This window comes from Triticum aestivum, chromosome 2D (assembly GCF_018294505.1).
Source record: "Triticum aestivum cultivar Chinese Spring chromosome 2D, IWGSC CS RefSeq v2.1, whole genome shotgun sequence".
Lineage (NCBI taxonomy): Eukaryota > Viridiplantae > Streptophyta > Magnoliopsida > Poales > Poaceae > Triticum > Triticum aestivum.
The window spans coordinates 652,907,530-652,927,793 of NC_057799.1; positions in this window are offsets into that span (position 1 = coordinate 652,907,530).

The following is a 20,264-nucleotide window of genomic DNA, read 5'->3' on the forward strand; positions in this document are numbered from 1 at the left end:
AAGGAGGATGACGACAATGGCAGGGAGGATCCGGTTGAGGACAAACCCGCTGAAGCACATCCGAAGCGTCGACGTCAGCGGCGCCGCTCAAAGTCGCGTCGTGACAAAGACGGCAATACCGGCGTCGGAGACAATAACGCTCCGGAGAGCGCCGAAGACCCCGAAGCCCTATCGAGCCAACATCCGAACAGGACGATCAGGAGGATGGGAAAATTAACCCTGACGAACCGGTCGGGAACGAGGACTCGGAGGATAGTAATTATCTACCACTCTCCGAGGATGATGTAAGCCTCGGCGATAAAGATTTCAACTTGCCAGAGGAACCCCTTGAACAAGAGCGCTTTAAGTGCCGGCTAATAACCACTGCAAGAAGCCTGAAAAAGAAGCAACAGCAGCTTCAAGCTGATCATGATTTGCTCAATGACAGATGGACTAATGTCCTGGCAGCCGAGGAATACAGCCTCGAACACCCAACTAAGAGTTACCCGAAGGGAAAGCTGCTACCCCAATTCGACGATGAGGCCCTGGAGCCTATACCGCCAACGTGTAACGTTGCTGACGGACCTGACCGACCACCACGTAGCCGGGACAGAGCGGCAACTCAAGCCGAACACCAGCCTGCACCACCCCGCCATAGAGGCAGAGAGACAGCAGCTGCAGGATACACTTACGACCTACGACAGGACCTGGACAATAGAACCGGTCAAACCAGATCAATCTATGGATCAAGGGGGCATGCCCCAGCGCAAGACGATGGCCATCAGGCCTGGCGCGACAAGCACAACCTCACACGGGCCAAAAACCACATATGGACGTCATCCGAACTGCGTCGTGACACGTTGCCCAATACAGAGGTGCCGCCCACTCCCTATGCTTCACCGATGAGGTAATGGAGCACCAGTTCCCAGAAGGGATTAAACCTGTGAACATTGAATCATACGATGGCACAACAGATCCCGCAGTATGGACTGAAGATTTTTCTTCTCCACATTCACATGGCGCGCGGTGATGATCTACATGCCATAAAATACCTCCCCCTAAAACTTAAAGGACCAGCACGACACTGGCTGAGCGGCCTCCCAGAAAACTCTATTGGTAGCTGGGAAGACTTGGAGGACGCCTTTAGAGACAACTTCCAAGACACCTATGTTCGGCCCCCAGACGCCCATGACCTTAGTCACATAATCCAGCAACCTGGAGAATCAGCCCGGAAGCTGTGGACCAGGTTCTTAATTAAAAAGAACCAGATTGTGGATTGTCCGGACGCCGAAGCCCTCGCGGCCTTCAAACATAGCGTCCGAGATGAGTGGCTTGCCCGACACCTCGGCCAAGAAAAACTGAACTCCATGGCAGCCCTTACCGCACTTATGACCCGCTTTTGCACGGGAGAAGATAGATGGCTAGCTCGTAGGAGCAATAGCACCAGCAACCCTGGCACCTCCGAAGCCAGGGACGGCAATGGTAAGCCACGACACAACAAGCACAAGCGTCGAAATAATAAGGAAGGAACCTAAGACACGGCGGTCAAAGCCGGATTCAGTGGCTCCAAATCCGGTCAACGGAAGAAGCCATTCAATGGAAACAGAGATGGTCCATCTAGTTTGGACAGAATACTTGATCGGCCTTGCCAGATTCATGGCACCCCCGATAAACCCGCTAATCATACCAACAGAAATTGTTGGGTTTTTAAACAGGCCGACAAGCTCAACGCCGAACATAAGGGGAAAGGGCCGCCCAGCAAGGACGACGATGAAGAGCCTCGCCCACCGAACACAGGGGGGGCAGAAGAAATTCCCCCCTAGGTCAAACGGTGAATATGATCTATGTCACCCACATCCCTAAATGGGAGCGCAAATGCACATTAAGGGACGTCTACGCCATAGAGCCGGTCGCCCCAAAATTCAATCCATGGTCGGCTTGCCCGATCACCTTCGATCAAAAGGACCACCCGACCAGTATCCGCCATGGAGGTTCGGCAGCTTTGGTCCTCGATACAATCATCGACGGATTCCACCTTACGCGAGTCCTGATGGACGGCGGCAGCAGTCTTAACCTGCTTTATCAAGACACTGTCCACAATGGGCATTGATCCGTCAAGAATCAAACCCACTAAAACTACCTTTAAAGGAGTAATAACTGGTGTAGAGGCATGTTGCTCGGGCTCAATAACATTAGAAGTCGTCTTCGGCCTGCCAAACAACTTCCGCAATGAAGACTTGATCTTCGATATCCTCCCCTTCCGCAGTGGCTATCACGCACTGCTCGGACAAACCGCTTTCGCTCGCTTCAACGCGGTCCCTCACTACGCTTATTTAAAGCTTGTCCACTGGCGTCATAACAGTCAATGGAAACATGGAATGCTCCCTCCGTTCGGAGGAGCACACCGCGGCCCTCATGGCCGAAGTACAGAGCTGCCTTATCAAGCCGCACACCTCATCGGACATCAAGCCGCCAAACATTGTTAAACGAGCCCGGCCAATTCCGCATGCTGACAGCTCGGTAATTCCAGAGCTAGACTAGCAGTCTCGCCTCCGTCGATCGCCGCACACATCCGCGAAATTCACACCGCGCGTGCATAATTATGCACTTAAAATACCTTGGGCATCAACGGAGGCACAATGCGGACAGGTCTATAGTACGGTTTGACCCTCTATGACCTTCCACTTTTTTCTTTGATGATTTTCTTTTTTTCTCTTTTACCACAGGTGCATTAAAACCTATCTATCCTATGGTCTCACAAGGACTCTCTTCGAGCCCGGTTTCGTGCGGATAGCCGAAGACCATGCCTCTCAAGGAATCTCTATCTTCAAGGCGAAAGCGGCGCAGACGTGCGGCAGGAGTTCCAAAGGATTTTGACGACCAAAACTTTCTTCAAGGACCTGTATAGAGCTTTTCCCCTTATTATTATACCCCCGGCATGTAAAATGGCCTTGGTGCTTAAGGTGCCCTCTGTAAGATCACGTTTTGATGTATCTATCATATTCTAGTGAAGACAATTCTTATTTGGTATCAACCTTATTCATAAACTATATCTCGTCTTGTGAGTTGTCTCACTCATGCACCTCGGCACAAATTGCCAGGGGCTCTATGCGGCCACATATCTGTGGCAAAAAAAGCCCGAATAGCTTTATAGCATACATCGGCGTCTCGAACTCGGCATTATATGCATCGGCTCTGAATCGTGTCTTTGGTCAATAGTTGGGTTGCCCGGCTCGTGTGTTTGCTACCTTATGTTCCGTTCGTTCAGCTAGGGTAGTAAAGGGAGAACTGCTGGGATTGTGTTTCCGGTTCATCCGGTCAAGCACCTCAGTAGAGAAAGCCGAAAACTGACTGTCATGATGCGGCGAGAGCTGGTCAGCCACTCGGCGACTTACTAAATCTTTAGCAATTTTTTCTGTCTTATACAAAGGACTGTTTTTTCCGGTCTCATACGCAACGCATCCGCATCCAGATAGCCGCGTACATACCAGGGTCTATTTTATAGCCCCATCGTCAAACTCCTATGGCCAAGTGAGAGTGGTAACGCCACATAGTCCGATTTCCTGGTTCACCGCACTGACACCTCCTTTACGGACCAAGACATTGGGTCAAGTGTGATCATGTGTATTCCGAACACCCCCGTAGTATCTACGTGGGGGCCGAAGCCGATGACTGGAAAACTCTCAGGAATACAAAAACGGTCACACAGGAGGAAAGAACTTTCAGACAATGGCACAAATATATCACAAAGCCTCAATATATAATAAAAACGTCCAGGACGTTCGGGTACATTCATTCGAACATGATGTCCTTTGAGCACTGACCCTCTATCAAGCGGGCGCCCTCTAAGACGTCTTCTAAGTAGCGCTCCGGCGTGCGGTGGTCCTTGCCTCCGGGAGGGCCCTCAACTTCAATAACGGCGGCCTTCATCTTCGCCGAGTGCATTTTGACGCTGGCGAAGGCCATCCGTGCACCTTCTATGCAAGTTGACCGCTTGACGGCATCGATTCGAGGCAGGGCATCGACCAGTCGCCGCACTAGTCCAAAATAGCTGCTAGGAATGGGTTCGGTTGGCCACAGTCGGACTATTACATCCTTCATGGCCGCTCCGGACATCTTATGCAGCTCGGCCCACTGCGCCATCTGGTCATTCAACAGCGTCGAGCGTTCCTGCGCAGCGAACTGCGACCAGAACAACTTCTCCATTGCATGCCCCTCCTGGGCTCGGAAGAATTGCGCGGCGTCGGCGGCACTCTTCGGAAGATCCGCAAGGGCATCTGGAGAACTCCATAGTCGATTAAGCAAGGCATACCTCTGATTGCCAAACTTAGACTATAAAAGAAAGGGCTTACCAGCCGCAATCTGTCCGGCCTGTCGGATCTTCTCGCGAGCCGCTCGGGATTCAGACCGCGCTTCTTGGGCCTCCTGAAGGGCCTTGGCGAGTTCGACCGCCTTAGATTTATTCTTCCCCTCGAGAGACTCGCACTTGCGGGCGGCGTCCTTAAGCTCTTGCTCTACTTCGGATACTCGCTCCTCGAACTGGCGCCGGGTGGCCTGTACGGCCTTGCAATTATGCATATAGCAGCATGTAAGCTTCAACTTAGCGTTTGCAAATTAATACAAGCATGCACGGAGTATTTGAACCATACCTTGCGCTTCGTCGAGCCGCTTGTTAATAAGGATCAGGTCCTTGTCGGCCAGCTGCAGCTTCTGCTTCAGTTCGGAAACTTCAGCGGCCTGAGCGGTTGCCGCTAATAGTGAAGCCTGTTTTTTTACCAAAAAATATCAGTATTCCTGCGGATGTCTATAGATACTCTGTTCGCCCTTCTTCACGGGCCAAACAGAGTCTCAGGGGCTACTATCTATATACATGCATATCTTTCATATGGAAACGGCTAAAGACATTACATCGCATACCTCGAAGCCTGTTAATAGGCTGGTGAAGGCTTCGTTCAGCCCGCTTTTAGCAGACTGAATCTTCTCAACCACCGTACCCATCAAGGGACGGTGTTCCTCCAAGACAGACGCACTTTGCAGCGTGTCATCAGAGTAGGCGCTCCCCCCTCCCTTGAGGGGGGCTGCTCATTCGGCTCCGGAGCCATCTCCGGATCGGTATTCGGCTGGGGACCGAACAATCCAGGGCCCCCATTGCCAGCATCCATAGGGGTTGCACCCCCCATGCCCTCAGCAGCCGAGGTGTTACCCTTTGGCGCCGTCTCGATGGTCCCCCGCACTTCTCCGCGGTGTGGAGAAATCCTTCGGGATGACACTTCGATGTCATTCGCCCTAGGTGGCGGGGAAGCTTGTGGAGGTGTTTCGCTCTCCATCATCTCCGGCGGCAGATCCCCCGACGAGGATGATTGTTGAGGGAGATCGCGGGCCGGACTCCAACACGTAATTTAATATTATTCCCACAATTCAAAAAGAACTGGATGTGTGTAGATCATCCTTAAATACTTATGATTCAGCAAGGGGCTTGACCCTGGGGCGGTGTTTTGGGACGGCTTCGGCTTCCGAATCCGAGCCATCCGACAGGGATATCTTTCCCCTCTTGGGGCCTCCGCCTCTAGGTCTTCGAAGGCCGCCCTTTTCCTCCCCTGGGGAGGAGGGTTATCGCCTTCTTCCTCCTCTTCGTCTTCGTCTTAGGAGGAGGGAGCCTCGGTCCCCCCGGACATAGCGTCCGACGTACCTTTAGGGTGAAGGCCACCTTTGGCCTTCTTGCTCTTCTTCTTCTTGTCCTTCTTCGCCGGCGCTTGGTACGGCGCCGGGACCAGCATCTTTATTAACAGAGGATCAACTGGGTTTTCAGGAAGTGGAGCCGAACACCTGATCCGCTCTGCTTTACTTATCCAGCCCTGATTAAAGGATGGAATTCTCAGTGCGTCACCTTAGATTAATGAACTAAGCTATGTTCGGAAGTTGAGCACTTACCGGGGTGGTCGGATGGTTGCAGTCGAGGCCGATGTCCTCGGATGTGTCCGGCCATGACTTTTGAGCCTTGAAGAGCAGTTTCCAGATCCCTTTGTGCGTTGTGCCGAAGAATTGTTGCAGGGTCCGTGGCCCTTCCGGATTAAACTCCCACATACGGAGAGATCGTCGCTGGCACGGAAGGGTTCGGCGTGCGAGCATCACCTGGATCACGTTAGTAAGACTGGTGTCTTTTTTTATGATACTTTTGATGCGCTTTTGCAGCATCAGCACCTCGTCGGACGATCCGCAGTCCAGACCCTTGTTGATCCACGATGCGAGCCGTAGTGGGGGTCCGGATCTGAATGCAGGAGCGGCCGCCCATTTGGTGCCGCGGGGTTCGGTGATGTAGAACCACTCCTGCTGCCATACTTTGACGGTTTCCACGAAGGCCCCCTTTGGCCAGGTAACGTTGGCAAGCTTTCTCACCATAGCGCCGCCACACTCCGGGTGCTCCCCGTTGACCACCTTCAGCTTCACGTTGAATATCTTGAGCCACAGGCCGAAGTGTGGGGGGATGCGGAGAAAAGGCTCACACATGATGATAAACGCCGAGACATGGAGGAAAGAGTTTGGGGCTAGATCGTGAAAATCTAGCCCATAATAGAACATAAGACCGCGAACGAAGGGGTGGAGTGCAAACCTAACCCGCGGAGGAAGTGAGGTATGAACACAACCCTCTCACTAGGCTTTGGTGTGGGGATAACCTGCCCTTTGGCAGGGAGCATGTGCGGGATTTCCGCAGTCAGGTACCTCACCTCTCAGAGCCCCGCGATGTCCTCCTCGGTGACAGAGGAGGCCACCCACTTGCCTTGAGAGCCGGATCCGGATATGGCTGGAGTGCTTAGTGGCAATGGAAAAGATTGAGACTTGGGCGCTGGATCTCGAGGATGGGAGGGCTGAGGAAGAAGAAGGCGTGGGGGAAAAAGATAGGTCCTTATCCCTTTATAAAGGCAATGAATATCAAGCGCGTCCTCACAAGCCTTAAAGCTCGCCTATTCCCAAGGGGTCGTGCAGATGGCGCGGTTGGATTACCCACACCCATATTGATGAGAATCCCGCGATAAGGGGACACGATCTCTGCCTTGACAAGATGTGTCAATAAAAACCGCGTCTTGAAACGCGAATTGGGAGGCTGAAAATGGTTTGAAATAACAATAAGGCCAGAACATAACATCTCACCGGAAAAGCTCTCAGCAGACGCAATTTGTTTTCGTATTTTGCCTTTATGGTTCAGGGTTGTAACTATTATATAGAGCCGGATATAGTCCTTTTGATCAGTTACTTTGAAGTGTTCGGAGGAGGAACCCGCCTTGCAATGCCGAAGAAAATATGCGCGCCGGACACATCGTCATTGAAGCCTGGTTCAGGGGCTACTGAGGGAGTCTTGGATTAGGGGGTCCTCGGGCGTCCGGGCTATGTGATATGGGCCGGACTAATGGGCCGTGAAGATACAAGATCAAAGACCTTCCCTCGTGTCTGGATGGGACTCTCCTTTGCGTGGATGGCAAGCTTGGCGTTCGGATAATGTATTTTCCTTTCTCTGTAAACCGACTCTGTACAACCCTAGGCCCCTCCGGTGTCTATATAAACCGGAGGGTTTAGTCTGTAGGCGCAATCATAAACACACAGGCTAGACATCTAGGGTTTAGCCATTACGATCTCGAGGTAAATCAACTCTTGTAACCCCTATACTCATCAAAGTTAATCAAGCAGGAAATAGGGTATTACCTCCATTAAGAGGGCTCGAACCTGGGTAAACATCCTGTCCCCTGCCTCCTGTTACCTTCGATCCTTAGACGCACAGTTCGGGACCCCCTACCGGAGATCTGCGGGTTTTGACACCGACACATATCATGTCACATATTTTGATTGCATGTGATGTTTATCTTTTATGCATCTTATTTTGCTTAGTACGGCGGTAGCATTATAAGATGATCCCTTACTAAAATTTCAAGGTATAAGTGTTCTCCCTGAGTATGCACCGTTGCGACAGTTCGCCGTGCCGAGACACCACGTGATGATCGGGTGTGATAAGCTCTATGTTCACATACAACGGGTGCAAGACAGTTTTGCACATGCGGAATACTCGGGTTAAACTTGACGAGCCTAGCATGTACAGACATGGCCTCGGAACACTGGAGACCGAAAGGTCGAGCGTGAATCATATAGTAGATATGATCAACATAGATATGTTCACCATTGAAAACTACTCCATCTCACGTGATGATCGGACATGGTTTAGTTGATTTGGATCACGTGATCATTTAGATGACTCGAGGGATGTCTATCTAAGTGGGAGTTCTTAAGTAATATGATTAATTGAACTTAATTTATCATGAACTTAGTCCTGATAGTTTTTGCATATCTATGTTGTAGATCAATGGCCCGTGCTACCGTTTCCTTGAATTTGAATGCGTTCCTAGAGAAAGCTAAGTTGAAAGATGATGGCAGCAACTACACAGACTGTGTCCGTAACTTGAGGATTATTCTCATTGCCACACATAAGAATTATGTCCTTGATGCACCGCTAGGTGTGCCACCCTCTCCAGCAACCGCGGACATTGTGAATGCCTGGCAGTCACGTGTTGATGACTACTCGATAGTTCAATGTGCCATGCTTTACGGCTTAGAATCAGGACTTCAAAGACGTTTTGAACGTCATGGAGCATATGAGATGTTCCAGGAGTTGAAGTTAATATTTCAAGCAAATGGAGGAGAACGGGTTCTGTCAGTGAACACATACTCAGAATGTCTGGGTATCATATCCACTTGACTCAGCTGGGAATTAATCTTCCAGATGATAGTGTTATTGACAGAGTTCTTCAATCACTGCCACCAAGCTATAAAGGCTTCGTGATGAACTATAATATGCAAGGGATGAAGAAGACTATTCCCGAGCTCTTCGCAATCTTAAAGCTGCGGAGGTAGAAATCAAGAAGGAGCATCAAGTGTTGAAGCTTAACAAGACCACTAGTTTCAAGAAAAAGGGCAAAAGAAAGAAGGGGAACTTCAAGAAGAATGGCAAGCAAGTTGCCACTCCTGGGAAGAAACCCAAGACCGGACCTAAGCCTGAAACTGAGTGTTCTACTGCAAAGGGATTGGTCACTGGAAGCGGAACTGCCCCAAGTATTTGGCGGATAAGAAGGATGGCAAAGTGAACAAAGGTATACTTGATATACATGTTATTGATGTGTACCTTACTAATGCTCGTAGTAGTGCCTAGGTATTTGACCGGTTTGGTTGCTCATATTTGTAAGTCGAAACAGGGGCTACGGATTAAACGAAGATTGGCTAAGGACGAGGTGACGATGCACGTCGGGAATGGTTCCAAGGTCGATGTGATCGCCGTTGGCACGCTACTTCTACATCTACCTTCGGGATTAGTTTTAGACCTGAATAATTGCTATTTTGTGCCAGCGTTGAGCATGGACATTATATCTGGATCTTGTTTAATGCGAGATGGTTATTCATTCAAATCAGAGAATAATGGTTGTTCTATTTATATGAGTAATATCTTTTATGGTCATGCACCCTTGAAGAGTAGTCTATTTTTGTTGAATATCGATCGTGGTGATACACATATTCATAATATTGATGCCAAAATATGCAAAGTTGATAATGATAATGCAACATGTTTGTGGCACTGCCGTTTAGGTCATATTAGTGTAAAGCGCATGAAGAAACTCCATGTGGATGGACTTTTGGAATCACTTGATTATGAATCATTTGATACTTGTGAACCATGCCTCATGGGCAAGATGACTAAAACTCCGTTCTCCGGAACAATGGAGCGAGCTATTGACTTATTGGAAATAATGCATACCGATGTATGCGGTCCAATGAGTGTTGAGGCTCGTGGCGGGTATCGTTATTTTCTGACCTTCATGGATGATTTGAGAAGATATGGGTATATCTACTTGATGAAACACAAGTCTGAAACATTTGAAAAGTTCAAAGAATTTTAGAGTGAAGTGGAGAGTCATCGTAACAAGAAAATAAACTTTCTACGATCTGATCGCGGAGGCGAATATTTGAGTTACGAGTTTGGCCTTCATTTAAAACAATGTGGAATAGTTTCACAACTCACGCCATCTGGAACACCACAGCGTAATGGTGTGTCGGAACGTTGTAACCGTACTTTATTAGATATGGTGCGATCTATGATGTCTCTTGCCGATTTACCACTATCGTTAGAGACAACGACATTCACTTTAAATAGGGCATTGTCTAAATCTGTTGAGACGCACCGTATGAACTGTGGTTTGGCAAGAAACCTAAGCTGTCGTTCCTTAAAGTTTGGGGTTGTGATGCTTATGTGAAAAAGGTTCAGTCTGATAAGCTCGAACCCAAATCGGAGAAGTGCGTCTTCATAGGATACCAAAAAGAAACTGTTGGGTACACCTTCTATCACAGATCCGAAGGCAAGATCTTTGTTGCTAAAAATGGATCCTTTTTAGAGAAGGAGTTTCTCTCGAAAGAAGTGAGTGGGAGGAAATTAGAACTTAATGAGGTAATTGTATCTTCTCTCGAATTGGAAAGTAGCTTATCACAGAAAACCGTTCCCGTGATGCCTACACCAACTAGTGAGGAAGTTAATGATAATGATCATGAAACTTCGGATCAAGTTACTACCAAACTTCGTAGGTCAACCAGAGCACGTTCTGCACCAGCGTGGTACGGTAATCCTGTTCTGAAGGTCATGTTACTAGACCATGACGAACCTACGAACTATGAGAAAGCAATGATGAACCCAGATTCCGCAAAATGGCTTGAGGCCATGAAATCCATGTATGATGATCGGCAAGCCATAGAGATAAATTGATCTTCAAGAAGAAGACTGACGCTGATGGTAATGTTACTGTCTACAAAGCTCGACTTGTCGCGAAAGGTTTTCGACAAGTTCAAGGAGTTGACTATGATGAGACCTTCTCACCCGTAGCGATGCTTAAGTCTGTTCGAATCATGTTAGCAATTGCCGCATTTTATGATTATGAAATCTGGCAAATGAATGTCAAAACAGCATTCCTTAATGGTTTCTTAAATAAGAGTTGTATATGATGCAACCAGAAGGTTTTGTCGATCCTAAAGGTGCTAACAAAGTGTGCAAGCTCCAACGATCCATTTATGGACTGGTGCAAGCATTTCGGAGTTGGAATATACGCTTTGATGAGGTGATCAAAGCATATGGTTTTATACAGACTTTTGAAGAAACATGTATTTACAAGAAAGTGAGTGGGAGCTCTATAGCATTTCTAATGTTATATGTGGATGACATATTATTGATTCGAAATGATCTAGAATTTCTGAATAGCATAAAGGGATACTTGAATAAAAGTTTTTCAATGAAAGACCTTGGAGAAGCTGCTTATATATTGCATCAAGATCTATAAAGATAGATCAAGACGCTTAATTGGACTTTCACAAAGCACATACCTTGATAAAGTTTAGCAGAAGTTTAAAATGGATCAGTCAAAGAAAGGGTTTTTGCCTGTGTTATAAGGTGTAAAGTTGAGTCAGACTCAATGCCCGACCACTGCAGAAGATAGATACCTTGATAAAGTTTTGAAGAAGTTTAAAAATGGATCAGTCAAAGAAAGGGTTTTTGCCTGTGTTATAAGGTGTAAAGTTGAGTCAGACTCAATGCCCGACCACTGCAGAAGATAGATACCTTGATAAAGTTTTGAAGAAGTTTAAAATGGATCAGTCAAAGAAAGGGTTTTTGCCTGTGTTATAAGGTGTAAAGTTGAGTGAGACTCAATGCCCGACCACTGCAGAAGATAGATACCTTGATAAAGTTTTGAAGAAGTTTAAAATGGATCAGTCAAAGAAAGGGTTTTTGCCTGTGTTATAAGGTGTAAAGTTGAGTCAGACTCAATGCCCGACCACTGCAGAAGATAGAGAGAAAATGAAAGTCATTCCCTATGCCTCAGCCATAGGTTCTATCATATATACTATGATGTGTATCAGACCTGATGTGTGCCTTGCTATAAGTCTAGCAGGGAGGTACCATAGTAATCCAGGAGTGGATCACTGGACAGCGGTCAAGAACATCCTGAAGTACCTGAAAATGACTAATTAAGGATATATTTCTCGTTTATGGAGGTGACAAAGAGCTCGTCATAAATGGTTACGTTGATGCTAGCTTTGCCACAGATCCAGATGACTCTAAGTCACAAACCGAATACGTATTTCTATTGAATGGTGGAGCTCGTCGTAAATATATTGGCAATACTTGTGAGCGAATATAAATTTGACGCTATTTAACTGATTGACCATATAAAACATGCAAAGTTGCATTGAAAAAAGGTGTTTGATTGTACAAAAATAACACTTCTTACTTTCTTGTCGGTTGCGCCGTGAGGTTGTCTTTGATTAACATAGTAGAAATTAGAAGAGGGGGAGGAGAGAGCGGCGATAGAGCACACGAGCTCGCCTGCTCCCGCTCGTGTACGAATGAGACAACGGCTCGTGGAGATGTGTATTAAATGCAATAGTATATGGCAGGGGCCCATACGCAACGTCCAAACAGTGGTGTACGGTTATGGCGCTGTGTGAGAGACAGACATGATGACGGTACCCCGTGTACATGTTCCGTTGGTACATGAAAACGTACAGATTTAAAATACTCATCATAAAATCCAAAATATCTATTTTCTGATTCTGTTTTTCTTTTGAGGGAAATTTCAGAATTCTGTTTTCAAGAAGGCGCTTACCAGATGAAAACATACATCCCTAAAAAAAACGTACATGTGTTTTATAAGTGTTTTTTAAAAGACTCCTTCATTGTTTGTTTAACACTCGACCTCACTAGTGTGGCCATGCCGAAAATTTCAAATCTCATTTCTAGGTATAAGAAGTACATCCTATTATTCTGCATATCACGATGTGATCAGCCCTAGCAGCCATACAAGACAAACCATTCAGAACAACAAAAGATTCACACACTACAGAGCAAACTAAAGCGGGAACATCATTCTTCAGGTTCTTCAAGAGCAGCCCGTAACACATCATCAGCCACGTACTTCCCATGCTCGTCACGCAAATGAAAGATCTCGAAAGCAGCCAGATTTTTCTGGGGATTTCAGAACCAAACATCATGCAAATAGATGTGGCTGAGGAAAAAAACCCAACAACCGGGATTATGAAAGAATAAAAGATATCAAGCAGATTGTACCTTCTTCAGTGGCCACATCATCTTGTCCCCTTCATACTTCTTGATTACATGAAGCATACACATTCCAGACTCATCCCTACAAAATGGTAACACAGCACATGATCTCGAAAATCCTGCCTCCAAATGAAAACCTCACGAAGCCAAACTTATTGGTACAAATTTTCCAGTTACCGTGTGAAAATGTCACGCGTTATCTTAGGAAACCTTCACTTCCATTTGTTGTATGAACAATGCCATTTTGCAAAGAACTTTGTGAGACAACTAGACAGTACCGCATGAATATGTGAGGTAGCCTCCTGATGTTCAATGTGCCGCTGCTCTGCTCGGCAACTTGCCCGCACAACGGGTCCATAATATGAATCTCCTTCCTCAGCATATCCCACATTTATGCAGCCCATTCATAATCAAGAATGGCTGTAAAAGAAAACTGGAATCACAAAACGTTGGATCAGGTTTTCATTTTTAAGATATTTCTATGTGCTGGTGGCAACAAGATCCGGTCATATACCATCTGACATGTCGTGATGTCATGATTGGCATGTGCAAGTTGGAGTTGTACAACCTTGATATGTAGAACTTTCTCCCCTGCAAGCGCATATTTCTGTTGAGAAAAAAAAAAGGAAAAGGGGCAAGATTAGACAGCCCCCTCATAAATTCAGTGTGAGCACTCGTGTAATTCCACTCCGGTGATAAAACAAAATGAACACATAGTGAAAAACACTCCAGCGGTAAAACAAAACTGAAGACGTAGTGAAAAAGTGTAGCCTGATGCCCAACTAGTGGAAGTGGGACAACTATGTATATATCCTGCAGCGGCACTGAAGATGCGAACTGGGTACCCTCCAGCGCACCGTTCTGCTGCCCCTGCGGTGCATGCGACAGCTGCAGATGTTAAGCTCCCAAGACCTGACCGCTTTGCTCCTGTGGTAGTTCGATTTGCCCCAATGGGGGTGCGGCTGGACCAAGCGAGACGAGGTGTTGGGCGTAGGCTTGCTGCCACCAATAGAAATCACATCCGCTCGCCACCTGACGGCTGTCGTTGATTGGGAAAGAAGGCTAAGAAACGATATATTGAGCAGATGAGAGGAAAAGTGCGGCGAAAAACTGGACACTTAGATTGTGATTGCAGCACCCGGAGAATCGGTCGCCGGTGTTACTGTAGCAGTCCGAGCAAGGCACGACTGGCAGTGTCACCGGATCAGCACCTTGATTCACGTTCGCCATCTTTTGTAGCGGTTGTCTCTTGCTCCAATTTGCTATTGGTCTTGATTACCGTGTGATGATAAAGATGCATTTTTTTTTACTTTAAAGTGTATTGGGAAGATAGAAGTACATTCTTTTATGAATAAATTTTAAAGCCAAATGTACATTTTTTACCGGACGGAGAGAGTATGCAGCTAGGATTTCTTCAATTCGGGGATCGAGTGGGATAAACCGAGCGGCTGTGATGGACAGAAACGGGGTTAAATAAATTTAGTTTGCCGACCCGAGCCGTTTTCAATCCGCCAACCAGAGTTACGCGCCGTTTGCATACGTTGCTACAGGACGAAAACACGCCCCTAGTGGCTAGTGCTTGGACGCCGGTCCGCGACGCGCGTTAAATAAGATGTCGTGTACGCCCTGTAATATCACGTGTGTCCGATATCCCGATACGAGTGGACGACCAGCGATAGATACCCTGAGCAGGCGAGCCCGTCCACGCATGCGAATTTTCGAGGGGGGGGGGACAGCTAGAATGTAGACGTCGGCCGGCGGGCGTCATCAGGCCTGGCCGGTCCTAATCCGAGCGGTGTCGCACAGCTCGCGAGGTATGGGAGATATATACGTAGAATCTTGTCCACCGAGAAAGGGAAATTTTTGGCCCGCTGTGATGCATGTTGCCTTCTCACCCACCCCTCACATAGTGACCCGACCCATCCTAAGGCTAAAAGAATTCAGAGATAAGAGAAAGCTAAGTCGACGAGAGCGCTCCAATCCATGCATCGCCACCAACCCATGCCATGCATGGTAAAGTAAGTAAATTCCAAACGTACGGCTTTAGTTGTTGTTTTTTTCCTTTTGCGGGAACAAACAGCTTTAGCTTAACAGCACGTGAAAGATGCTCCGGCGTATGAGCTTGTCGACGCGGCGACTACTTGGTACTTGCAGACTGAACACGCACTCAGACTCAGTCATAGTTTGTCAGCTTCTCGGAGGAGCAACCGGCCGGCCATTGGGCCGACGAGTTCGTCTCGAGGCGGATTTTATATGACGATCTAACCAAAGACTAGACTAGATGGTGCCTTCGTATTTCTATACTCTTGTTATGTTGTACGATGCATGTGGGCTGATCAATTTATTATGTGTAGTGGGTGTATATCTATCTATCTATCTATCTACGCCGATAAGAGTAACACGTCTCGTGGCTTCTCTCTTGTGAGGCTTCTTCGTTAATCATCATGATTCATGCTCATATGCTACTCCCGGCTTTCTCTTCTCTTTACTCCACCTCAAATTTCTTCATCTAGTCGGCAGCAGCACAACCGGGTTTGTGTAGCAGTGTAGTTAAATTTTAATATGGTCCACCTCTTCTTCTCACATGAGAAGTAAGATTATACAATAAATCTAAACCAATTATTTCATTAAGTAGTGGGTCTAATTAACTTTTACCTTCTTATCTCCCGTATAAAAAAAAAGAAGTAAGAAGTGTAAGGTTTCGTGGAAGCGTTCCTACTCTCCGTAGAGAGCCGCGTGGGTTATATTGATCGATAACAAGAAGAGCCCTTGCGTGGCGTACCAGTCTCACCCGATCGCTAGGATACAGGTGATTACAGGAGATAGAGATTGAGATGGTTACGGGAGAGAAAACTAGAGGGAAAATAGTTGGGATTACATCGTATGAGTTTCTATCTCTAACACCCTCTCTTAATCTCAACTATCCTAAATTAAGATTGTTTTTGAATTCTTCAAATGGCTTGACTGGTAATGCTTTGGTGAAACCATCTGCAACTTGATCTTTGGAAGGAATGAACCGTATGTCCAATTTCTTTTCAGCAACCATTTCTCGAACAAAGTGAAAATCTATTTCAATATGTTTGGTTCTAGCATGAAAGACAGGGTTGGCAGACAGATAAGTGGCACCCAAATTGTCACACCACAGACATGAGATACGTTGCCGCTTTATTCCTAGTTCTTCAAGCAGTGATTCCAACCAAATGATCTCAGCAGTAGCATTAGCCAGTGACTTGTATTCTGCTTCAGTACTTGATCTTGACACAGTTGCCTGTTTTCTAGCACTCCAAGAAATAAAATTAGAACCAAAAAAAAACTGCAAAACCTCCAGTTGATTTTCTGTCATCACTGCAGCCTGCCCAGTCAGCATCAGAAAAAGCACTAACAAGTGTAGAATTGGAACGTTTGAACTGAATTCCCAAACTTAAGGTGTGCTTGATGTACCGTACAATTCTCTTGACAGCTGTCCAGTGAGTGGAGGTAGGTGCATGCAGATATTGGCAAACTTTGTTAACAGCAAATGAAATATCTGGTCATGTCAGAGTCGAGTACTGTAAAGCTCCAACAACACTCCTGTACTTGGTGCTTTCTTCTTCCCTGAGTGGCTCCCCTTCATGTGCTGAAAGTTGTTCTGAAGAGGATAATGGTGTAGGTGAAGGCTTGCAGTCCTTCATCCCCATGCGAGCTAAAAGTTCAGTGGCATATTTTTCCTTTTCCAATACTATACCATCTTGAATCTTTCCAACTTCAATGCCTAAGAAGAAGTGTAAGTAACCAAGATCCTTCAAGGCAAATTCTGAACTTAAATCATGCAAGAGTGCATTAGTGGCATTCTGTGAAGAACTTGCAACTATGATGTCGTCAACATATATAAGCACAAAAATAACAGTATCTGCCTTGTTATAAATGAAGAGAGATGTGTCAGCTTTGGATGCAACAAAACCAAGGTACTTCAATTGTGAACTCAACTTAGAGTACCATGCTCTTGGTGCTTGTTTCAGTCCATAGAGAGCTTTGTCCAGCTTACACACATAGTGAGGTGTTTGCTTATTTTCATACCCTTGTGGTTGCTTCATATAGACCTCCTCTTCCAGAACACCATGCAAAAACGCGTTCTATACATCTAGCTGTCTCAGGCTCCATCCCCTGGATATTGCAATAGCTAGCACAAGTCTTATAGTTGCAGCCTTTACAACAGGACTAAAAGTATCCTCATAATCAATACCATAGTGTTGTTTAAAACCTTTAGCAACTAGACGTGCCTTGTACCTGTCAATGGAGCCATTTGCCTTCTTTTTGATTCTATATACCCATTTGCAATCAATAACATTTTTACCTCTACGATTAGGTACTAGATGCCAGGTTTTATTCTTTATAAGTGCACCATACTCTTCATCCATACCTGCTTTCCACCTGGGATCTTTACGTGCATCACTCAGTTTTGTTGGCTCACCTGAAATACACAACATACCATATGGTATGGTACCATCAGTTCGTACTTTGGGGTTTCTAATACCTTTGTGTAACCTGGTCATCACCCTTGAAGTGATATTATGTTGCGGCTGCACAGAAGGTTGAACATTCTGACTTGTCGCACAAGATCCAGGGGAACCCTCCACTTGTGCAGAATCTGTCGATGCAGATGATCCCGTAGCTGCTGGTGTGGCCGCACCTGAACTGGAGTTGGTATGGGCCACAGAACTAGGTGCCGCAGAAGATCCCGCATCGCCAGTTGGCTGCATGCGCGCATGCGCGCCTGTCACTGTCGCTGGCCGCACGTGGGACGACCGCCTGGTCCCGCTGCGTGATGCGGTTGGCACGGAGTGGTCTGCTGCGCCTGCTGCACCCTGATCGCTGTCAGGTGCATGATCCGAGGAAGATCCCCGCCCGCGATCCGAGGCGGACAGGAGTGGCAGGCGCAGGCGTATCGTCCTCTTGTTCCACGCCAGCCGGTGCGCCTCCATTAGCATGAAATAACACATCATTTTGTGCTGAATTTTGATGATTTTGATCATTTTCTTCACCGTTTTGTTCAGGTACCTGCACAGGCAAACTACCAAGAGCAGAACTAGCAGGAGTATCATATTGGTCAGCACAATTGTTATCCCCTCCTTGATCAAAATCGGGAAGAAGAAGAATTTCTTTACGGAGAAGAGCACCGGCATTTGGATGGAGGGACTCAAATGGGAAAACGGATTCATCAGAAACAACATCTCTGGATATGTAGACTCTACCCGTGGAGACATCAAGACATTTGACTCCTTTGTGCATAGGGCTATAGCCTAGGAAGACACATTTTTTTGAACGAAACGCAAGTTTGCGTGTCTTGTATGGTCGAAGATTTGGCCAACATGCACAACCAAAGATACGGAGGGATGTGTAATCTGGAGTGACACCAAAAAGTCGTGTGATCGGATTTTCAAATTTGATGACTTTGCTAGGACGAATATTGATGAGATATGTGGCGGTCAAAAAAGCTTCATCCCAGAATTTCAGAGGCATAGATGCATTTGCTAACAATGCCAATCCTACTTCAACAACATGACGATGTTTCCGTTTGGCGGAGCCATTCTGTTGGTGAGCGTGAGGACAAGATACATGATGAGAAATTCCAATCTTTTGAAAGAAGGAATTGAGTTTCTCATACTCACCAGCCCAGTCAGTTTGCATAGCAAGGATTTTGGAGTTCAATTGACGTTCAACAAGATTCTGAAAATTGGTGAACACTTGGAAAACTTCGGATCGTTTCTTTAACAGGTAAATCCAAGTAAATTTACTATAGTCATCAATGAAGCTTACATAATATGAGAATCTACCAACTGAAGTAGGGGCTGGCCCCCATACATCTGAGAATATAAGTTGCAATGGGGCAGTGGATACACTGGTTGAAATAGGGTACGGCAATTGATGGCACAAGGCTTTGTCGCGATTGGGTCACATGTCAATACTCTCACATTCCCCGTGGTCTCCCTAGTATGCTGAGCTGAACCTTGGAAGGTTTGTTTTAAATTGTCAACGAACAAATATTTTTTTAACAGTCCCGACCTTACCAGCACCGTAGGTTTACTAATCAATGAAGCCCCTCAACCTACTATCTTTTCTTACAAACTCAACCGGGAAATACCACCAGTAGAGTCTGCAGAAGGTGTCGTTCAGGAGGGACCCAATCGCCTGCCTCTTTCTTGGTCCACCCCCCCCCCCCCCGGTGGGTACTTTATAGCTTGTTGACACGAATCACAAACTGACTCAACACTAGACTCATAAGGAAGTTTATTTCTACTAAGGACATGTTGAACAATGACCGAAGACGGATGACCCAACCGACTATGCCACTTTGAAGAAGATGGCTTGACGACACTCCATGCTTGTTTATTTGACCATGATGATGATGATATGAGAGGGTAGAGCCCTCCCTCACATTTTCCTCTCAGAATGGTTCTCCCCGTTGCCAAGTCCTTAACCACAAAAGAGTAAGGATAAAATATGATAAGAGCATTATTGTCAAGGGCAAAACGATGAACTGAGATAAGATTTTTCGATGCTTGGGGACTATGCAAAACATTGTTTAGATGCAAATCTTTTATGGGGGTTCTAACAATTGAGTTTCCAATATGAGTAATATCCATACCAGAACCGCTCGCCGTGTGCACTTGATCACCTCTGTGATATTTCTCCCGCATCGTCAGCTTGTCGAGTTCCTCGGTGATGTGTTCGGTGGCACCAGAATCTGCATACCAATTGGTATCGATTCCGTAGGAGTTGGTGATGGCGTTGACCTCCTTTTCATCATGATGATCATCGTCATACCGGTGCCAGCATGCCCTAGCGCCACCAGCATGATGCTTGTAGCATATATGGCACTCCGAGTAGTCACGATCTTGTTGGTGTTGCTGCTGTTGTCGTGGACGCTGCTGGTAGTTGCCGCCACCGCCACGTCCCGGAGAAGAAGAGGGGCGATCTCCACACCCCCGCCCCATGTTTCCTCGGCCGCGAGGGCCCTTGCCCCGAGCCTGGCTGCGCCCTCTGTAGGCCGCGTTTGCAGATGAGTTGAAGCCACCCGCAGGAGTATCTCCAAGGATCTCCATCCTTTGACCGAAGGCAGCAATCTGTGCAAAGAGATCATCAATAGAGATTGCATTTTTAATAGCAC